The sequence below is a fragment of the Pseudorca crassidens genome, chromosome 14 (genome assembly GCF_039906515.1).
Source record: "Pseudorca crassidens isolate mPseCra1 chromosome 14, mPseCra1.hap1, whole genome shotgun sequence".
In the NCBI taxonomy this organism is placed as follows: domain Eukaryota; kingdom Metazoa; phylum Chordata; class Mammalia; order Artiodactyla; family Delphinidae; genus Pseudorca; species Pseudorca crassidens.
Window position 1 is genome coordinate 57,213,416 of NC_090309.1, and position 23,513 is coordinate 57,236,928.

General features: G+C 40.0%; 1 protein-coding gene and 1 non-coding gene across 5 annotated transcripts in view; one reads left to right on the forward strand and one right to left on the reverse strand.

The window, feature by feature from the left end:
* Nucleotides 1-23,513, forward strand: part of THADA (THADA armadillo repeat containing) — a 314,473-nt gene that overhangs the window by 142,750 nt on the left and 148,210 nt on the right. The window lies entirely within an intron of this gene.
* TRNAW-CCA (transfer RNA tryptophan (anticodon CCA)) lies at nucleotides 11,043-11,115 on the reverse strand. Its single transcript has one exon. It is a non-coding gene; the product is annotated as a tRNA-Trp (tRNA).

Here is a 23,513-nt window from a genome sequence, read left to right on the forward strand (position 1 = left end):
TATATTAGGAGCTTGTTTTATTTGTGATGTGTTCTTAAGCTGGGTTTGGGGCAAATGGCTGTTATATTATTCTCTCTACTCTTTTTTATTTGATATGTCTAATATAGTCCATAATTGAAAAATATGATTTCAAAGTAGCCTTGGAAGACTGGATTGATGGGCTGAGACTATCAAGATAACATTTAATAGAGATATATATCATGTTCTGATTTTGTAAAAAGAAGTCAAAATTACATACATATAGAATGAGAGCTGTCGGCTTCATAGCGGATTTTATGAAAAAATCTTGGGGAATGGGATTTCCTGGTGAGCCCTGAGGAAGCAGTATGACACAGTTGCTGCTTCTAGGTAGTGAAGGCTATAATCCCCCTGAACTCTGCTGGTCAGACTAAACGCATATCATTCTGCTATTATGTTACTGTGCTGTGGGCTTCCCATTTTAGGAGGGTCACTGATAAACTAATATTTATCCAGAGAAGGTGACCAAGATGAGGAGGAAGCTAAACATCTGGAAATAGTTAGACTGGAAAAGACTAGTTAGAGGCAACATGGTAATGGTCTTTACATATTTGAGAGGCAGCCGTATGACAGAAGGCACATCATTTCTCTCTTGTGCTCCCAATGGGAAAGTAAGAGATAGATTTCAGATTTTAATATAAGGAAGAATTTTGTGAGAGTTAACATTCTGCATCAAGAGAACGAACAGATTTCCATAATACTGAGCTGCTGGTCATTGAATGTCATCAAGGAAAACTGATCATATGTTGTGTATATTTTTTAGATTTCTGCAGTGCATCTGAGGTGGGGCCGGATGACCATCAAGGCATCTTTTTGAGGTGTCTTATTTTAGAATAGCTGAACAACCTGGCTGTAGATTCTAAATGTGCAGTGAAATGATAAACCTGCCTCTAAACCTGTAACACATATTTGGACATTTTTACTCAGGTACCCCTTAGGGGTACCTGAGGTTCAGTGTGTGGAATGAAATCATGTTTTCTGCATCGTGTGGCTTTTTTTGCGAAGAGTTCTGGCATAAAAAGATACTCTGTCATTCATGGGTTCCTCCACCTACCAGTGGGGGTGCCATACTTCTCGTGGCCCACAGGTCACAGTGGTCTGCCCCTGCATGGTCCCCTTCAGCAGTTAATCCACTTAAATTTAGCTTCTAAGTAACTTCTATAACTTTGTTCTCTGTAGTTCTGAAAACATTTTTTTGGCCTATGGGATGTTATGTCTGAAAAGCATTCCTTATTAATTTAATTATCGTTTTTTGGTGGTTGCTATATTTTTCTCCATTTCAGATGTTGGCTGAAGCCACATTTGTTTTCTGACAAGTACAAGGAACATCTGAGTCTTTGAGAAAAGTCAGAGATGCTTTTCTGAAGAATGGTTAAAATAGATAACTCTTTGTTGTCCAAACTTCAAACAGAGATGCCTGTAGAAAGAATAAAGGAGTTGCCAGTCCTAGCCCATTACAAGTAAAAATACTTGAGAATAGGGCTTTCCTGGTGCTGTTACCACAGCACTTCCTCCTGCCTGGCCATCCTAGAGGTTCAGAACTCCACCTGTCCTGTGGTTACTGGTAAATTCCATGAGCCTTAGAGAATGGGATTAAAGGTTAGGAGTCTCCCTATACCATTCTGATCTGCTAACAATGGTTGGGTGAAAAAAAGGGACCTGCCATTCCATTAACGTGTAGAAACCCTGACCTCTGGTTTTAGTGATATGACTTTGATACCAGGCCAGGCCTTGAGCAAGATTGTCAAGGTGCAGATGTTCAGTTCCACTCAGGGCTTTTTTGAGTGCTCAGTTCTCCCCTTTGCCTATAAGCCAAACCTGTGCCTACTCCTTCCTTTCATACAGACATGTAAATGACCCTAGTCATTACCTTCCTTGGGGCTGTTTGTTGTGTTACACAGATGCACATTTTGAAATAAAGTGAGGAATCTAGGTGATGGAATTTTAGGCCTTACATAAGAGAGTACCTAAAAGCAGAGATCGGAAGGTGTTTCCCAATGCTGGTGAAATCACAGTTTGGGCAGCTATCTACTTGGTCTCCTTTTTACCATGGCCCTGCCTAGCTAGTGCTTTATTTGGAGGGCTTTTTTGCTTATGGCCTTCTGAATTTCCAGATTCTACCCAGGGGTACCTGAGGTTCAGTGTGTGGAATGAAATCATGTTTTCTGCATCGTGTGGCTTTTTTGCGAAGAGTTCTGGCATAAAAAGATACCTCTGACATCTGTCACTGATTTTTATCTCTCAGTTCCTAGAGGGGGGCCTGGCCAACTTAATCTCTGGTGCCAGATCTCTTTAAGACCATTTTCTAAATATGTTTTTGAGCAAAAGGAATGAGGAGTTCACCTCTTAATGGAATGCATTGACAAAGCAAGCTAGAAAAACAAAACTTGTAAGGACCAGCTTTTCTGCAGTGTTATCTGTTACTTCAGTAGGCCAGTTCAGGTCATGTTAGAATAAGTGATCTGTAGACAGCCTCGTTCTTAGGTGAAATTTCTGACAACGATGATAATCCATGGCCTATTGCTGCCATTCACTCTCAAACTTAAAATCCAATCAGTTAATAGATTAACTAAGTAGTTGTTAAACATCCATTGTATACCTAGCTAGCATGAGGTCTTGGATAAGATGCAAAGTAAAGGAAAAAGGTTTTTCATCCTTGAAGAACTTATGATCTAGCTAGTGAGATAAAACCCATGCTTGTGAACCTGACATACTGTATATGGACCACTTAATTATATGGCAGATACACTAAGGACCAAGGTCCTGTAAACAAGGGGAGGAGCAGTGGTGGGTTGGAGAAATTCAGGAGGTTTTCCTAGTAGCAAGGCAGGAAAAGAACATGGGAATTCAGTTTACCATCCTGAAGACTTGAAGAAATCTCCCATGTTGGTTAGCAACTCTTAAGAGAGGAAAGTCATACTGTTCATTCTGCAGACAGTGGGCTCTAACAAGCAGAAGATTGTGACAGAGTTTTATGATTCATAACTTGAAAGTTATCCTAAAGAACTTTGTTTCCACTTGAATCAAGGATGAACCAGGAAATTCACAAAATAAATGGTTTGCTACTTAACAGAAGAAACGGTCCATGGTGAATCTTTGGTAAACTTTAATTAAGAACAGTATTTACTCCAAGTATTGCATTTCCAAGTCTTATGGAAATAATGAAGAGTAATGGGAAAATTATTATAAATGTAATAATATTTAAATTTTAAAATATTTTAATAATATTTTTCCTTAAGGAGCCTTTATTTCCTTAAACTTAATTATTTTCTCAAAAATGTAGCCAAGATGCTCAGCAGGCATTTTTAATGCTGAATTGAAGATTTGAGAGTACCAAGCCCCAAATGCCAGCTAATATGAAGTCATCTTCTCCTACCTGGTAGGGGACATTTTAGAATCAAAACTGTATGTTTTTCTCTTTAGGCAGAAAAATCTGAATTAGGGAAGAGAGTATGAAGGTAAAGAAGAATTACAGTAGGCTTAAAATGAGACAAGAAAAATTCACGACATACCATGTTTTGATTATCTTTCTCTGATCGACGCAGTGTTTTTCCTCCCTCTCCTCTGGGCCTTGACCCTTACCAGTCTATTTATCATCTTGTTAAAACAACCTGCATTAGTCACATCAGCTGCACCAGATCATTCACCCTCATACCCTTTGACTTTTTCCCTTTGGGCCTTATTTTCCTCACTCACCTTGAACATTGAGACTCTTGACTGCCTGTCTTGCCTCCCCTCCACACAGCGACAGCTACTCTCTTCTTCACCATTTATTCTTGTCTTTCACTTTATTTTGTGAGCGCTCTTCGTCACTAGGTCATCCATCCATTAAATGTATTTGCTGAGGGCCTACTTTGTGTCATTGCCATAACCCAAGGCCCTACTCTCATCACCTCTTAATTGCAAGAGAAAATAGAAGCCATCAGGCATGGACTGTCTCCGTGGAGACACCCACTCTACCTACTACCATAGCTCTCTCCTTTGTTTTATAGCCAGACTCTTGGAAAAGGTTGTCTGTGTTTACAGTCTCCATTTCCTCCCCTCTTATTCCTTCCTTAAACCACTGCAGCCTGGATGCTTCTTCCACCACTTCACTGAAGCTTCACTGACAAACGTGAAATAGTAGTGACCTCTTCATTACCAAAGCCACTGGATGCTTTTCAGTCTTTATCTTTCTGAATCTTCCTCTGGTATTTGACACTCTTGCACACTGGCTTCTCCAGGATGCTCTTCCTCTGTGGCCTTGTTTGGCCATTGCTTCTTCCTCCTCTTTCAGGGCCCCTTCTTCATGCTGCCTCCTAAATGTTGGTGCACCTCTTTGTCCTGCCCCCCACTCTTTTCTTTTTTCACCTTATATGTACAGTCCTCACCTGGCTGGCAACTCACATACATTGATGAGTCAGCCCTAGATCTAGAACTTGTACAGAATCATAGATTCAACTTTCTGTTGGACAACTCCTTCTGCATGTCCCATACACATCTAAAAGTCGGCAGTTTCCCCCAGGTAGTGCCTCTGCACACTGAGGTCTGAACAGCCATCTCTTAGGGCCTAGCACAACGTCTGCACATTCCCCCTGGCCAACTGGAGTCAGAGGACTTCTTTGAAAGGAAACAGGACTCAGGGTATTACAGAGGATCCTTTCAGTATTATTGACTGTGTTCATAGGTACTCAATAACAAAAGAACATTGGGGTTTTTGTTTCCGGGGTTTTTGAAATAAATTTATTTATTTTTGGCTGTGTTGGGTCTTCATTGCTGTGCACGGGCTTTCTCTAGTTGTGGCGAGTGGGGGCTACTCTTCGTTGCAGTGCGCGGGCTTCTCATTGCAGTGGCTTCTCTTGTTGCGGAGCATGGGCTCTGGAGCGCTAGGCACGCGGGCTTCAGTAGTTGTGGCTCGCGGGCTCTAGAACACAGGCTCAGTAGTTGTGGTGCATGGGCTTCGTTGCTCCGCGGCATGTGGGATCTTCTCGGACCAGGGCTCGAACCTGTGTCCCCTGCATTGGCAGGCAGATTCTTAACCATTGTGCCATCAGGGAAGCCCAGGAACATTGGTTTTAAAAGTCATTGACTTTTGATATCCCTTCAGTAAGTTTGAAATGATTTGCTTTTTCCCTTATACCGATGATCATCACTTTGAGGTAGCAAGTGGCAGGTGTTGGTAACTTTCTTTGGAGATGGAGAAGTCAGGGTCCAGAAGGAGTAAGCAGAATGTGTCCGCAGTCAAAAAGTGATTCGTTAAGGAGTCAGGGGTTGATTCGTTTATTCATTTACTCAATAGATAATTACTGTAAGCGTGATTGTGTGTCCGGCACGATAGAAATACAGTGGAGCATCAGACAGATAAGATTTTTGGCATAATGGGATATCCGTTGTGCTGTGTTGCTTCTTGGTGCCTATCATCTTTGCTCTGATTTTTTTCCATATAATTAGTGATGAGTGATAATAATTAGCAGATATTTACTACGGGCCAGACACTGTTTTAGGACTTAATGCATACTAATACATTTAATCATCATGACAACACTATGAGGTCCCTAACATCATTCCCATCCTCCATCCTCCAGAGAGGGAAAGCTGGGCAGTGGGAAGTTTAGAAATGTGCCCTAGGTCATACTGCTAGGAAGTGATGAGGCCAGGATTTGAACCAGGCAATCTGGCCCCAGAGCCCGTGCTCCTCGCCACTCCCTTAGCTACGCTAGCTAGCGCTTAATACTACAATTCGCCCTTTTGCTCATGTTTACGATCCTCCATCTGTGGGGTATGACAAGCTAGTTCTCAATATGCCAAAATTAACCTGAAGTTTTAGATAACAAACACTTGGACTTACTTTGCTTTCTTGAGATATCTCTCCCCTGCCCCCCTTGGGCATTGCTCTAGCAGTGGTCTCTTCTTCTAATCTGAAATCAGTAGAAAAGAAAGAAAAACTTGCAGTTAAGCCCAAGTGGTTGTGACGGGTTGCTAAATAAGACTGGTTCAACTGAATTTCTGAGATTCCTGAGAAACACTGAGGATTTCTTACAAAAGAAATTTTCCTTGTAATAGGAAATCGTGGGTCATTGCACAGTTACAAGTGTCTCAGCAAAGAAAAAATGTGTCTTGAGGCTTAAGAAGCATAAAATCTTAATGAGATTATTTGTGGGCTGCTACTTAGGCATAATTTTTAAACTATTAGAACATATATTTTCCATCTGACTTTACCATCTTAGGTTTTTACTGTTGAAACTTAACATAATTTTGAAAAGCTTCAGGGTTGTTGAAAGAAAAAGAAAAAAAGTAACAAGCATTTATATAAACAAGTTGAAGTTTACAATGTACTTTCATAAACAGTAGCTTACTTGATCATCCTCTTTTTACTGTCTTAGAAAACAGAATCATAAGGATATCACTATATGTTGAAATTTTGAAAAATTGCCAACATTTTCTTATGTGGTAATCCTACACTTTAAAAGGATATCTTAAAAAGGCAAGTCTGAATCAGTGAAGTGTTCAAATTACTGGATATTATGAAATGAAAGTTTTATTACTCCAAATTATATGTAATATATCTAGGGAACTGCTTTTTAATGGGTGGGTAACAGTAGCATCTGGTTAACGTATTAGTTGTTAAGCCACACCTCGAGGCCTCTGAGATGGGTTGAAATCCCCCTTTGTTCCTCAGTTTTATATTTTTTCATGTGCAGAGTCCCGCCTCCCTCCTTCACCAACCAAAGGTTACTAGCCAAACCTGCTGGAGAGCACACTGAGAGTGAGATGTGTGAGATGTGCCCCCTGGGTTGTCTTGTTCTGTTTTGTTTCGTTTTCCATCAGGGAAAATTCCTGGTCTGGGATATTTGTGTCCTGGCCACCAGTTCCCAAGAGATGGCCACATTTCTCCCAATTTTAAATGAAACTCTCAGTCCCAAAGGTAAACATTAGCTCGGCCTCAGTCTGAATAATTGCAAAATCAAAATTAGGCAGGCCCACGTGAATGAGATTTTCTGTTTTGTCTCTACAGTGTCCAGAGCATTAACAAAATGTCTATTTGTATTGAGGGTGCCTCTGTGTAAATAAGCCTGCTCCTTTTTGATTATTGCAATCGTACAGGAAAAGGCCATCTGTTTTGGTAGTAACTATGGAAATATATCTAGGTAGCCAAGGAAAAGCTGGATTGTTACTAAAGGATGTGTCACACCAACAAGAAAATAATTTACAAAGCAGTGGGTAGAAAATATTTTCAAACGCTGAAAAGTGAGTCACTTAAGCTATCTTTTTGGGTGATGGGTGAGTAGTGCTGGTTTGTTTTTTGCTTGACTGTTTATTCATTTTTTTTTCTTTTTTTCCAGAAGAATCTCTCTTTCCTGTAAAGCCAGAATTTAAGGCTCAGCTTCTTTTCAGCTTGGATAAAATGAAAAGTAAAATTCTTTTAATACTAATTATAACCTGCAGAAGTCTAGTGAAGAGAAACTTAAGAAATGTAATTCTTGTTTTCTAGCTGAGCTTCAATGCCATATAATTAATATAATTCAATCTCTTCTTACCCCTTTTTTTTCTGCATGATTTAAGATATCAGAATTTAATTCATAGCCAGAATGAAAACAGGACTTAGGAAAAACTTGAAAAGACTAGAGAGGGATTTGCATTCTGCTGCATGGTTGAACACGTCCCTAAAGTAGCAGCTTTAGAATGCCATGTCCTGATAGAATTCCCCATGGAAAACTGGCCAGTAGAGCGGTTTCCTAGTGCCCTCCCCCTAGTCTGCACCACTGTGAAGTGTCATGAGGGCCTGGGATCTGAACCTAGGGAGCTTCACAGGATTGCTCCACAGCCTGACAGAGGGCACTGGTCTCACTGGGCAATCTGTTCTCTTGTTCATAAGCCCCAGGCTGTGGGTTTTGGAACTGGCCAGCCACCCTGGCTCAACCTTGGATAAATATTCCTGGGTTCTAAGTAGGAGGGGGAATTCAAAGCCCTGTTTTTCCCAAGTCCTTCCATAACCAGTCCATGGCATGTTATGAGGTCTGAGTGGTGTGGCCGTGTTTGGAGGGGGTTAGGGAACATGTTCTACTCCTAATTAATGTGTACACCGGTAATAACTCAGAGGGCCAGATTCTAACCCAGCTTCACCCCCAGGGTAGTTGAAATCTGTATGGAATGATTTGAGATGTCTTAAGCAGTGCCTTTTACCCACCCAGTTTTCTCAAATGCCTCTTCCCTTTTGAACTGAATCTTGAAGTTTCACAGTTGGACTTTCATTCTTTAAGTATACGGTTTTGATCCTTCCTAAAATGGAAATCCCACGGTGAGATATAGTATTTTAAGGTATTATTGGTCATTTAAACCACAGTTTAAGTTTCTTTGATTTTGACAGGAAGAGACATTGGTTGGGTGTGGTATTAGAGATGGAATGAGGCTGACAGCGGTGGGCATAGGATGTAGAATTTGGGACAGAGACAGATTGCACATTGCCTGGATGGGAACCGCAGTGGCTTCTTCCCCACCAGAATTTCCTCCCGTGCATTTAGTGAAACGGGGCATCCTATTTTCCATTTACCTCTCCCTGCTGGCAGGGAAAGACTTGGAGGCCTTTTTACAGCTTTGACTCTTCCTCCTTCTAGATGTGGTTCCATTTCCGTTCCAAGATGAAAGCTTGTCTTTGTCCCCTCCCAGAATAGTTCCAGGCAGCAGAATACAGTGAATCCTTCCAGATAAAAGACCTGCTGATAAAATACCAGATTGTTATCAGAGAAGCAGAGTGAGGGGAGTCCAGTCCCTACAATTAATTACCTAGTTACAGCTTTGTTTATATCCTGTTCATTTGGGGGCATGTTTTCCCTGGACAGTTTCTTGTCTGTGTTCTGGACGGCAGGCTGATGTTTGTAAAAATCCCAAAGGTCAGGGAATAGTGGATTCCTTATTTTCTGAAAGGCTTAATGGCAAGGAAGAGAATATCAGAGTTTCTGCCTTCCACCTGGAAGGAAATGGCCAAATGCTTGGTTTGGGTGGTTCTTGCCTCACCTCCAGCATACAAACCCTAGTGTATTGAATGAACTCTGATTTTGTATACTTATCTGAAAGGTTACCTGAAAATAGAATGACATTTATCTCTGTGAAGCCATGAGTATTAACCAGTGAATACCTGGATATCAAGACACTGAGACCAGAGTCTAAAATGCTCTAACACTGCTTGGTGAATGAGCTAAATGCCACTTCAGAATGTGTAAGTTTTGAACCACCCCCTATTTTGGGGCCTCTCACCTTCTGAGCTGGCGCACACTCTGGAGTGTGTTTCTCCCAAGGCCGTTCTCACCTTTTGAGACGGACCACATTCTGTCCAAAGAATGTGTATCTCTAAATAAATCCACTCCTTACCTTAAACAAAAGAAAAAAAGTATAAGTTTTATGTTATGTATATTTTACCACAATATAAATGACTGAATGAATGAATGATACTTGCTTTCTGGCAGCTCCAAGTACTTTGGACACAGTTGGAAATACCATAGGGTTGGGCTACATCATCTGCCTTATATTGAACTTGATCACTGTTGCGTGTGAGGTATCATGCTTCCTTTTAAGAACTGTGAGACTGAAAGCACAGAGAACCTTAATGAACACAAGACAAAGAGACAAATTTTGCCGCCTTCATAGGGACATATTGGCAAGTCTGGGATTGGAAAAGAGCCGTGTCTTGAAAATGATTGATTCTAAACCACTAGAGCCACTCTCCTTCCACAAATGTAACAGAAGAGGGGAATGGGGTCTCTTGGTGGCTGGAATAGTAGTAACATCTATTGCTCTGATTCTCAAGTAGCGGCATTGAAAAGCTCCATGACTAGTAGTAGTCATGGAAGTTAACTTCATCTGTATATATGCAGCCCTTGAGTGGCCAAGCACATGTTTCTTCACCAAATCAGACTCAAGTCTGACCTTATGTTTTCCTGTTAGGTTCTGTTCTCAGCCCAACCGATTTTTGCTATAAGACTGACTCTTGACCAGTGATTCAGCCAGCTTTTTCAGCCTCACTGGTCATGGGGGTTCTTTTTGAGGACTAGACTGTTGCTTTTTTTTTTTTTTTCTGCTAAGCCAAGAAACTTCTCCTACCTTGCAAACATGCTACCTGGTGATACAGCTGCTATGTGATGTCAGTGTAGAAAAAGAAAGTATGAAAATAGGTCTACTGCAAATCAGGAAACTTTTTTTCTTGTTAACCCCAAAAGCCCTAAACTCAGAACTCTGATTAAAAGGTACTTATTTTTTCGTGTGTGTGTGTGTGTGTGTGTGTGTGTGTGTGAGAGAGAGAGAGAGAGAGAGAGAGAGAGAGAGAGAGAGCATGAGCGTGCATATTCCTACCATCATTTCAAGGTAGTTGTGAAACATTCACCATGGTTTCGGCAATACCTTTCTCAATTTTAAATTTAGTATTTTCCTTAGAAAAGGTGAGAGGCTATAGGAATTTAGTAAGAAGAAGCTAAGGTAAATTTAAAATATAAACACTCACTTTGAGTGATATCAGTAAAAACATGCCCTGACCTTCTAATACATAAGAAAAATTTTAATTAAAAAAAGATAAAAGTTTTCTTTTAGGAAATAAAGATTTTGCCAGAATAGCATGAGTAGATAAAGCAGTCTGTTGTGAAAACTGCATCTTTAAAATTTCCACTTTAAAAAATAAGATTTCTTTGCTTTCTTCTTGACTAATGGTTTTGTCAGAACAATCATTTGAATAATAAATGAAATACTTTGAAGTATGTGAGGGAGTGGAGAACTTTTCTGTGCCTTGTACGAACTGGTGATACAGATTATAAACTAAATGATTCCACATTCCAATTTATCAAGGATCCAAGCCAAAGCCATAGAAATCTACCAATGAAATCATAAAAATGAATGGAAGTGATCCAGATTGTTTCATTTTCCTTTGAAATGTTGTTTGTATTAGATGTTAGCACCCAGAAGTTAAACAGTATTGAATTTCACACATAGCACTTCAGAAAAAAAAAAAATTATTTATTTGGCTGTGCGGGGTCTTAATTGTGGCATGTGGGATCTAGTTCCCTGACCAGGGATCGAACCTGGGCCCCCTGCATTGGGAGCATGGAGTCTTAACCACTGGACCACCAGGGAAGTCCCATAGCACTTTCTTTTTAATCTTAGGTTAAAGGTTATGTCCTTGGCATGATTGAAGAATGACTCATACAATTTGCACTGACTTTTTTTATTGATGGGCAAGGAAGGAAGTTGGGGAGTAATGTGATACTGAATTGATGCTAAATTTATTAATTGAATTTAAATGGGAATAAAGAATGTCACTTAATGATTTTATTTATTTTTATATTCATGTATATGCCCTCTGTGAAGATTCTCTTGAATGTTACTTATGCTTAAAATGCAATATAAAATATCTCTTGGCCACTACCTGTAGCAGTGGGAATTAGCAGTGATTTTCCTCCCAGTAAATGTATCAAATTGTATCACAGCCAAAACCTTCAGTCACATGGACATATTGGAGGATGTGACCAGAATTCTTTATTGACATGCTCCCTATCTTAAAATACAGTTACCATTAATGTATTAATGTGTTAAGCCTTAGTCACAACCCAAGGAAAGACTTAAAGGTAATGTGATTCTCCTTATAATTAGTAACCTAATTAAATGCTGGAAGGCTTCAACCATACAGTAATGTACCTTGCTTCGGAACAAAGATAATACCACAGCTGAAATTGTACACTTGTAACACTAGAATTTTTTTAATTAGTGGTAGGATGTGTGGGTATGTGTGAGTGTAATCTGTTTTGTTTCATCTTCAAACTTTGCACAGCAGTCTCCATTGTGCATTTACTGGGACTCTGTTAAATAATAGTGCACTAATTGGTTTCTGTTTGTTCAGAATTCAGCATGATTCAAACTGGGATGAGTTGATTGAAAATTACCTGTTCACTATGGAATAAGCAAATTATGAAAATAAGCAAAAATAAAAGATATTAGGAAGCAGGTTCAATCTACTCGAGATGATGGATAAATCTGTTTTACCTTAATAACCACTTGAAAAATTCTACCGCTAAATGCAGAGTTTATTAAAGCGGGCCCAACAGATTTGGCATTGCTTGGTTGAATGGTGTGAGTTGTCAAGTATAGGTAAGAGTTATAAAATTGAATTTCTTTTAGTATTTGTTATTGTCGTTCCACCCTGTGGTGGTAAAAATGTCTTATAGTTGGGGCATGCTAGGTTTTGCAGCTACCACGGGCTCTGGAGTCAGACAGACCTGACTTTGAATCCCAGCTTATCCATTCACTTCTTTTGTGAGCTTGGTCACGTCACTTACTGTCTTTGAGCCTGTCCTAGAAGAGCATGTGGAAGATTTGGAACATTGTCCTGAAAAAGTTTCTGTTTTTCAATTCTTATGCGACTGTTAGGATTTTAGTGTTTATTGATTTGATTCTTTAAGAAAGCACAAGGAAAGGTTCATTCTGGTCATAAAAGTTCAAAGGAAATTGCTGGGCTTGTTTAATATGAGGAAAGAAGATTTGGGATGTTTTGGAGATGCGATTGGAGGTTGAGAAGGGAGAACAAGACAGGATGTATAACTTAACTTTTCTAATGTATGTGAAATGTTATTCTTAAAAAACAGCATTATTGCGGTGTAATTGATGTAAACTGCACATGTTTAAGGTGTACCATTTGCTAAGTTTATACACCCATAAAACCACCCCCAGTGTCAAGATAGTAAACATATCTATCACCCACAAAAGTTTCCTTGTGCCTGTTTGTAACCACCTCCAACAGCCCCGCCCCCGTCACCTGGCAACAGCTGTTCTAGCACTATAGATTAATTTGCATTTTCTAGAATTCATATAAATGGAATCATACATTATGTATTTTATTTTGCCTGACTTTTTCACTCAGCGTAATAATCTTGAGATTAATCCATGTGATTACACATATCGGTAGTTCCTTTCTGTTGCAGAATAGTATCCCACTGTACAGATATACCACTATTTACTTACACTCTCACCTGTTGATGGACATTTGTGCTGTGTCTAGTTTTGACTATTACAAATAAAGGTGCCAGAAATATTCATGTACAAGTTTTTGTATGGACATATGCTTTCGTTTCTCTAGGATAAATGTCTAGGAGTGGAATGGGTGGGTTGTAGAAAAGGGTGTACATTTAACTATTTAAGAAACTGACAAATTTTATTTTCCAAAGTGATTGTACCGTTTTACATTTCCACTAGCAGAGGATGAGAGTCCCAGTGGTTCCGTATGCTAGTCAACACTTGGTGTGCTTGGTCTTTTTAATTGTAGTCTTCCTAGTGGGTATGTAGCAGTATATCACCGTGGTTTCAATTTGAACGTCCCTAATGACTAAGGAGATTGAGCATCTTTACATGTGTTTCTTTGCCATCCATATATCTTCTTTGCTGAAGTCTTGGTTCAAAGTTTGACCCAATTTTTTTTGGGTTATTTGTTTTCTTCTTATTCAGAATATATTCTGGACACAAGTCAAAAGACTGTTCTTTTAGGCATAAGTTCATTTATTTCCCTGGCATGTAGAACCACAAAAACAAAATTAAGTTGCAGTAAGAAAAGCGTAATTATACTTAAGGAAGTACTTTTTGACTGTGACACGAATGTGGGCACTGGGGCAACCAAAGGAGGATGTAAAACTTTCCCTGAAGGCAGTGGTCTGTTTGGATGCTGTAGGGATGCTGATGTATGGCTTAATCTACCTAATTGCAGTCTTCATTTGAGATAAGAATCTTCCCTGGGGTGGGTCTGTTACTAATATCTCAGTATTCTTTGCTCTTTTGTGCTATTTGTTCAGGCCAAAAAAGTGCAATTTCTTGGAATTTTTCAAAACTTTCCGTGTACTTCATGGGTTTAAAAAATTTATTCTTTCTGATTTTAGCTTGAAGTGTTGCTGTGAAACCTGAGGAGGGTCATTCAGGAGTATTAATTAACTTTAGCAAAAATAAATTGCAATGTTTGGAGAGTAATCAAATTAAAAGAAATGCTCAAATTTCTCTCATCTAGCAGTAGCACAAATCACTGTTTTAGCTGATGGTACTGGGAAGATTCATTCAACTCTCTGTAGAGGCAAAATAATTAACTGGATTCTAGAGAAGAGGTTCTACCTGATTAAAGGAGTTGGGGCTGTTTTAGCCCACGGAAGGGAAGAGTAAGGGGTGATTTAATGACAAGATTCCATTATAGTCAGTGAAGGGTTTTCCTGTGTATAGAAAACACTGGTCATTTGTTCTCCAACTCTGGAGAGGCTCAAACTAGAGAAAATTGGCTCCCGACTATAGAAAGATTGAGTGTGGTTTGTATTAAACGTAAAAGTTCTATTATCAGCATCAGTATTGTTATGAGATTAAACAATGGAGCAAGTCAAAAGAGGTCATAAAGATATTTTAAAATAAAAATATAGCTATCTGCCTGAAATGTTTAAATGTCCATTGAATTATAGGATTTTGTTTTTGAAGAGGACTTTCAAGATCATTTATTATAATCTCCTTTTACAGATGAGGATGTGAAAGGATATTATGTAATTTGCCTATGGCCACATTTAGATACTAATATTTTAATTTGAGGATGTTTTAAAAGTAGTCTGGCTAAAGAGGCATCAAAGGGACCGTGTAGGAGTTTCTGCTTAGCAGTAGGTTTCCCTCCACCAAAATACTCACTTAAAGCTGATAACGATGTGTATTATTTTTTCCTAAGCCCATGAAGATCCTGCCAGTGTGCTGACCTGTGTCTGTTGTCTTTAAAAATGTTAAAGATTCTTATTCTTGGACATTTTGAACTTGTCTCTAGATAAATACTATACTTCAAAAGACTGTAGATGATTTGACCCGAGGTGGTCAATATTGTTAGAGGACAGCAGAGGACACTGCCACAGCCCTTGGCGAGCCTGTCCCAGTCTAATACAGGGTTCCTCAGAAACCTTTGGCTGCTGGCTGAGCTACAAAGACTACAATTTCGTGGACGACTATTTCTTGGTGACTAATTTGCCTTCCTTAAAGATAGTGCATTATAAAGCTTTTGGTTTTATTTTATTAAGCACTAGTTGGAGCAGTAGGAAGTACATTTAGGCCACCAGTTCATTGTGTATGGGATCTGCAAAAATGAATTCTAACCATTGGGATTAATGGGATAAATTGTACCTCCATTACCACAACAGAAAGAAATAGGCACAGTGCACTTTATTTGATTGTGGGTACATTTTATTTGGTAACTCATCATTCTATACATGTTCCCACTAGACCATCTAGAGCAAAAACTGACATATGTGTATATAGTTTTATATACTTATTTCAGAGGGTTTATGTGAGTACTGAAAGTGAGATAAAATATCTGAAAGTACCTAGCACATTGCCCGACATCTGGCAGACACTCAGTAAATGTTCCCACCTTCCTTTCCCTTTCCCCTCCTTGAGTTTTAGCATGAGTATTGGAATCTCTCAGAAATGTAAGATTCTTGTCAAAAGGGAAGTTCCTAAAATTGTTCACATTTGAAAGTGTTTATTTAAAAATGTTAAGCACTCACTTGACTCACAGGATGCTTAGATTTTGCAAGATTTTAATATCTTTTCAGAAAGAGTCACCTGAAAAGTCAAGTTCTGTTATTCCAGGAAAGATGTACTTAGCACCTATGCTTTGTCCACCCAGTATTGGGCTAGGTTTAGGGTGCTTTGAATGCCAGAATGAGAAATTTGCATTTAATGTGGTGATAAAGAGTTGTCGCAGGTTCTGGAACATTTGAAAGCTAAAGAACAAACAGAAGAAAAAAAAAAACTCTTAAAAACGGGACCAAAGTTATTCCTTTTCAAACCTTCCCCCTAAATATACATAGCTTAAAAAGAAGAGAGTAAATTTTCTCCATACCTTTGTGTAGTTTCTTAAATTGACCACCCAGTCCTGGGTTTATGAACTGAAACCCACTCACTGTGAATATGGAACCGCATGCCCTAAAGGTTAATGGGGTGCGTTTCAACTGTATGAAGTCACTTAGAGAACTTGGCCTTTGAGCAGTGACCTTCACCACAAGGAGACTCAGCACGCTCAGGACCGTTTTCTCCAACCCACCCACTACCTGCAAGGAAAGGAGAAGACATGCGGAGGCCAAGGTGTTACGATCAACCCCCTTAAAGACTCAGTGGCTGTCTGTGTGTGTTCGTCTCTTGGTCTTTAGTGGAGCAGGGGCAGAAACAACGGGAGGGTTTTGCTATTGAGAGGAATGTGCAGCTCTTTCCCTCGGTCTGCACAAGTTGCAGCCCTCAGCTCCTGCCCTGCACACAGCTTATCCCAGCTTGAGAGCCCTGAGGGCAGATCCAGAACGCTTTTCCAGCTGTCTGTGTGGAGGCCAGTAGTATGTGGCTTGTTGATCCAAGGTCAGAGAGGAAAACCCACAGATGGACCGGGAGGGAAGATCATGCCAAAATTTCAAACTAAGTCTAGTGGTTATTTTCATTATGTGGGAGAGTTTTATACCGTTTATGTTAGATTTTTTTTTCCACTTTATATTACTCCATTTTATTTTGGGTAAAGACTGAAAGTAATGATTCCCTTTTAATCTCTAGGGCCTCCAACATCTTTGTATTTATGTTGCTGTAAAGTCTTTTCCATGTTTTTCCGAGTCAGGGAAGAATCATTGTTAAGGTATAACTTCATTTCAGTGCTCCAGAGGAAAAAAACCTTCTTTCCAGCTGTCTGGACAATTTGGTTGGAATCTGAAAAATTCAGTTTCAAATTGTATCTGTTATTGTCTAGTCACAAAATAATGAAAGCATGAAATGAAATTTCAGATGAAATATAATTTTCATACTCTTATGTTTTTTCAAAACTCTATGATTTGATATCAGCAAGTAACCAGGGATTAGCATTCAGAAAGCATCCTTTCATTTATTTAAAACACATTTGTAATTCTAAATAATTAAAGAGCATTATTCAAAGTAAGCACCACACTGGATACCTTCCCCCCGTCCCTGTAGGAAAATTCCCTAGCTTTATTTCCTAACACCTAAAGGAATGGTATGAATGCAACTAGCCATTGCCGTTGCATCCAAGACCCTGTGTCCTTGCCACATATGTGGCTGAGTGCTGTGCCCAGTTCTTAGAGGGACAAGTGGAGGGATGTCAAAGTGATGGAGGCCAATTCCCAACTCCTGGCAGCTGCCATTTTCACCCTTTTGGGATTAACAGCCTGTGGCTAGTCGACCTGGGGAAAACCTTGGTAACTTGGAGGCAGAATGGAGGTGACCTTAAAAGGATGCACCTTCTACAGCTTAGACTTTGGTTGGGATGTCCCAGGGGGTTACACATTGCTGTTCTCAGATATTCTGTTTTGGCTTATTAATTATTTTCAGCATTTCTTCATAAAAATATTTTTAAAGGTCTTAACATATTGATTAGAGTTAATTTGTAAAGAGCAATTACAGCTTTGAGCTGCCAGTAGATATTTAAACTAAACACGCTACCTGCAGATACATATGTATATTTTTGCCGTGAAGGCTGGAAATGTGCGATTTTTAGCTTAGCTCCTGTCTACTGCTCTTATTTCTTCTTCACTATCCAAACCAAGGATTCTTTTTTAAATCAAACTTCAAAAGTCCTGAACCCATTACCCTTCCAAGAAATATATTTGAATAAAGAAATCCATGAGCTGTGCAGAGGGCAAGATTACAGTAAATGCAACTTCTAAGTGCTAGCGGTTTGAGTTGCAGGAAAAGGAACAAGTAGTTCAGGTGGTGGTAGGTCCTTTGATGAACTGAAAATCGGTAGAGGAAGGACAAGTAGAGAATCTGGCAACCGTGGCCTCACTGAACTCACCTGAGAATGTGTAAGAACGGCTTAAGGAATAACACTCATAACAAAAACATACTTCATAGTGACAGGACACGCTGAACTGTTTTTTCAAATTCACTGGTACAGCCTTATTTTTTTAGTGGTTTCTTTCTTTTATGCATAAACATGTACCACACGTGTACATGTTTCTGAAGGCAAGATTGAAACCAGGAACCACACACGATAAAAAGGAAAAAGAAACCTTTGGTGACACGGCATTAGAAACAGCATTAGAATTGACAGAAAGTAAAATCTGGGCCCTGGACCTGAGGAATAAAGTCAGCGGGCCTCACATAAACAAGTCAGTTGGCCCCAAACTCAATCTTCCTTCTCTCCTTTCCAGCTCCTTTGGTGGGGAGGGGGAGGGGCAGGCCTTTGTGAGCACTGAAGCCTGTTGGATACAGCAAGGCTCTGTGTCCTCAACCAGTTGTTGAGATGGAGAACCCTAGAGAGTTTGTACGTGTAGATCATGCTTTTCAGTTTGAAAGTTATTCCATCTACTAGGTTCAATAATAGCTACCATTTATTGGTCATTAACTTATAGGCATTGTGTTTTATATGCATTACCTCATTTAAGCTTCACAACAGCCTATGAGGTAGTTGCTTTTCCCTGTTTTACAGATGATAAAAACTTAGAAGGTTCACTGACCTGTCCAAGGTCACCCACTAGTAAGCTTTAGGACTTGGACTTAAACTTAGGTTTGCTGGATTCCAGAACAGGTTCTTAACTCCTGTCTTTTGTGCTATATTATTCAGAACTATAAAGACCCTGTTTCTGTTCTCAAGATCATTTTGGTCTAATAGAAAACAAACTTATGGTTACCAAAGGGGAAAGGGGGTCGCAGAGGGATAAATTAGGAGTTTGGAATTAGCAGATACAAACTACTATATATAAAATAGATAAACAACAAGGTCCTACTGTATAGCACAGGGAACTATATTCAATATCCTGTAATAAACATAATGGAAAAGAATATGAAAAAGAGGGGATATATGTATATGTGTAGCTGATTCATTTTGCTGTACAGTAGAAACTAACACAACATTGTAAATCAACTATACTTCAGTAAAAAAAAAATATTTTTTTAAAAGATTGTTTTGATCTGGCCAACATGATACCTGAGGGCTCCTGTGGGGAATGCAAATGGGATGTGACCCGCAACCCTGACAGCTGTAAGCATGCCATTGCGGTGACAGGGCACGGGAGAGAAAAGGATTGACTCTGACCAGAGGAAATGCAGTAAGATTTTTTAAAAGAAGTGATACCTGAGCAGAATTCAGAGGATGAAGAAGAGTTCCCCAAGTGTACAAGGGTGAAAAGGCCATTCATTCCAACAGGTGTGAACTGCAGTGTGCAAAGGCACTAAGGATGAAGCAATAGTTGGCTTGACAAAACATATATAGAAAGTTTTTTATATATGTATATATAGTATAACCTGTAGCCTCAGCCTACTCCTTCCTACCTAGCCTTCAGAGATGTCCTGCAAGGTAGGGTTGTCTCAGCTTTTAAGATTGTCAGTAGATGACTATTCCCCAAGAGCAGCTGGCCAGTGCTGCATGAGAAACAGACCATAATGGCAGGCATTCTTGAGTAAATTGAGTGAGGGACTTGGAGGTAGGTGAGACATAGCTTCTTCAAACTCAGCTCAGCTCCTAAGATGCCTGGGGGAACATTCATCATGTCAATGAAGGAGAGTGGAAGGGGACATTGGCTGGGTCCTGAAATCATTCTGAGACTTTGCTGAAGACTCTCACTCTGGTTCTCATAGAATGGGGGCCTCACTCCAGGCCACCGGGCTCTACAGATTCCCCTCGGTTCAAAACTACCTCTCCCGCGTTGCCTAATAATGTTCTCTCAGCCATTCTGCCTCGTTGTGAGGATTAAATGACGTAATACGTGCAAAGCTTTTAACACTAGGTCTGGCCCTCTGTAGATGCTTAGTAAATGGTAGTTACTATCAGCATCATCTTTATTGTTCTGCTTCATGTTTTACCAATTAGGGACTGGTTGGTTCCATAAATCATTCATACCTCAATGTGATGATTAGGTTGAACAGGTTACTTTAGAAATATTTGGCGTTTTCAAGGCTGAGGATTTTGAGGCAACTGCATTGTAAAGTCTTAGACTAAATTTTGCAGGTGGACAAACCCTAATCAGAATACAGGATCTGCCACTTGCTAATTTTATGACCTAAAGTATATTGGGAAACCTCACTTTCCTCATCTTAAAATAGGGATGCTGGAGACCTTATAATGAGGATTTAGTGAAGTAAATAAAATAGTGTGTCTGAAGTACATAGCCAGCCCTGGGACACAGTAGTCATTTAATAAACCTCAATTCCCTTGCTTTTGACTGCATGCCCTGGGGGGGCACTGTGGGTTCATGGACGGAAAGACACAGGGGAGGGCACCTCTTTCTTGCCAAACTCAAATTTTCCTTCTGCCTGACCCCACTTAGTCACAACTGGACCATGATCTCCCAGACCACCCACCCTCTTCTCTGGGTGTCCCACCTCAGTTTTTCTACAACAGCCTACATTTACTTCTCATGTTCCTGAAAAGCATTGGCTGATTGGCCTGTGTTTCCCACTAGACTCTAGATTCCCTGTGGCCTGGGCAGTGACATTTCTCTCAGGTTCCTAACTCAGTGTATGCTTTTGCTAGGCACTCAGTGGGTGTCTCCGTGCCTAACCTACAGGTATGAGTGATGTCCAGCCACTTACCTGTGAAATCTTTCACTGGAACAGATTCTGAGGGTAAATATGAGAGAGAACCACCTGGAAAAAAAGCTTAGCCACCACGCTGTGAAAGATGATCTCAGAAGAGGGGTCTTTCCCTGCTCAGAATACTATATTCTAAAATTTCCAGGGTCTGTCAGGATTCCTGAAGTCCAAAGGTGTATATCACCGTCACTTGAAGGTCCTTTATCTCCTCCAGAAAGTGATTCCAACTCTCCCTCCTGTTCCCTTTTCTGTGCCCTGCACACCCTTGTATGTCTCCATGGGTACTATGGCTTTGTGATCATGAGGTTGTCTGGCTGGCTGCCACTCTAAACTGATGGTTCCCTGTGACAGCATCCTGCTCTGCATTGCCACACCTCTAAAGCAGAGTGCTTACCTGCCCGTCACACTGTGTGCAAAGGAGCAACTGGAGATTCTTGACTGGGTCTGGAAACACAGCCCCAGGGGGTTTGAATGTGCATCATGAGCCTCCTAAAACTGCGTGGGAAATTATATGTGCATGTTCATAAATCTGCTGCTCTTGTGAGAGAGTCCGTGGTTTATGTTAGATTCTGAAATGTTTTCACGATCCTACAAATGTTAAAAAAAAAAAAACCCACTAATTTAGAGATTTTTCCACATACTTGTAAATTCAAGCTTATGTTTTCATTAGCTGGGAGATATTTTTATGCTCCCCTGATATCCAGGTGTGAGCTACAGCTTGGAATAGCTCGTGAGCTCCGCGCGGAGCCATGGATGGTAGTTCTGGCCTGGACACTGCTGCTTACACATCGTGGAGGGTCCACTTAGCCTTTCTGAACTGCATTTTACTTTTCATCTGTTCACTGACGTTTATAATGCCCTCACGTCCTACAGGAATGCTGTATAGTCAAGAGATAACAGATGTGCAGGCATTTTAGAAACTGCCAAGGGCTGTACAATGTAGGATGCAAGTATTAACTGTTACACATGTGTCATTTTTCATGTTACACAGTGCCAAGAACACAGTAGGCAGTTGATAAATATATGATTAAAACTACGTGGAAAGGGTTTATTGGAGTGAGAGGGCTACAGGTTTAAGGACACCAATGTCTGTATGTCTTGCAGATCCTGTGAACGATCTAGTATTTAGGCCTAGAGCACAGCTAGGGATACAGAGGAAATGCTTTTCAAACTATGGTAAAAGAAGAAATGACCTTTGAGATTCCAAATCCGTTTGCTTTATTTTCCAGAGGAAATTGACACTTAAAAGAGTAGAAGCTGCCCCCACTTCTTTCAGGAGGGCCCCAGCGTCCTCCTCATCACTTTATAATGGAGGCCAAAAAAACCCCAATCCTCCTTGCCATCATATTATCAATTTATTGTCTTTTCTTTTTTAAATGGTACAGCATTCAAACCATAGTCTTAATTCTCTCATTGGGGCCACAGAGAGGCCTGCCATTCCTAGACTATGCTGATCCTGTACTAACACAGGCATAATGCATTATGAAAACTTTGTATTTCCAAAGTACCTTCCTTCTTGGAATGTTCTTATAGACACCACCTCACTGGGGATAGATTATTGCCATCACTGTGACCTCGACAGATCCACAGAGGTTACTGCAACTTGTCCAAGTCACAAACCTTGGTGTCCAAAGCAGGATGAAAATCTAGGCGCTCTGATTATCTGTCCTTTTAATCACCAGATCTGTGTCCCTGAAGAACATCTCTGCTTGATTTTGGTGACTTTGCAGAATTAAACTAGAAGACTCTATCTTTGGGAAAGAGAGATTTTAGCTTCAAATATATTACACTTAGGGCTGAAAAGACTGTTTATATCCCCTCACACTACACACCACATACACCTGGAGAAAAGGTAAATCTCATGAGACCCTCTCCCTGTCCCCAAAGACTGACAAAACAGTAACCTGCAAATGGTTTTTTTTTTTTTGCTTGATAGGTGTGTGTGTGTGTGTGTGTGTGTGTTGACTAGACTCTATCCTTCCATTTAAACAATTTGCAATAAGAGAGGAGTTTGAAATTACATTTAGTCATTGCTTTAGAATGAATGGTACTTAATTAAATATTACTTTAAAAATAGGCTTCTTCTCTTTTTCTGTAATTGCATTACTTTTTTGAGGGGAGGTTTTGTTTTGCTTTTTAAACTGATTGTGTGCATTTGGAAAGTACCCTAGTACAGGGTATCTGAACGCAGAAAATTCTGGCACTTTTCCCACTTTCCATTCTTTCTCCGGTATAGATGCCAGATTCCTTTGGGAGATCATCATTTGCAAAAGGTCAGGAGCAAAAGGAGGGGTATTCTTTAGTATACAGTTGCTGCTAATTAGAAACTGAACATCTGTAACCATGTCAGAATTATTTGTATTTGAAAAGAAACATTTATACACAAAAACCTTTTCGGTAACATAAAACACACTATAACACAAAGTATGTATGTCGAAGGGGTGGGGGACAGACAGCTCAGGAAGCTTCCGACAAATGACTGTGCTGAGTGAGGTCATTTGCTAATTAAATCTCAAAGCTTTTTCAGAGTATTTTCTTTTCTCCATCAAGTGAATGTTTCTCACTCCCCAGCCCCCCCAGCCCCCATGGGCCAAAGCAAACGTTTGACTGCATTTGCCAGCTACAGATCAAACATTTAATCATTTTAAAGGAAAGATAAGTGAGAAAATGGGTGAGTTGGCAAAACCCAGTCAAAAACCACTGGGAAATCTCTAGCTACCTACTGTAGCCATAGCCTTCAGTGTCTTCTCATAACATGTTGTAAGGAGAGTTCTTCTCCATCCTGAAAATGTGTGCTGATTGCCCCACCTCAGACCTACTGTCTTAGGGTAAAAAAACGACACAATGTTTTGACTTACCCTGTACCTCTTTCTTCTATCTCCCTATTTCCTCCTACCTGCCCTTCTCCCCGTGGTGAAATTCTGCTTGCATCGTTACATTTGTACAGAAAT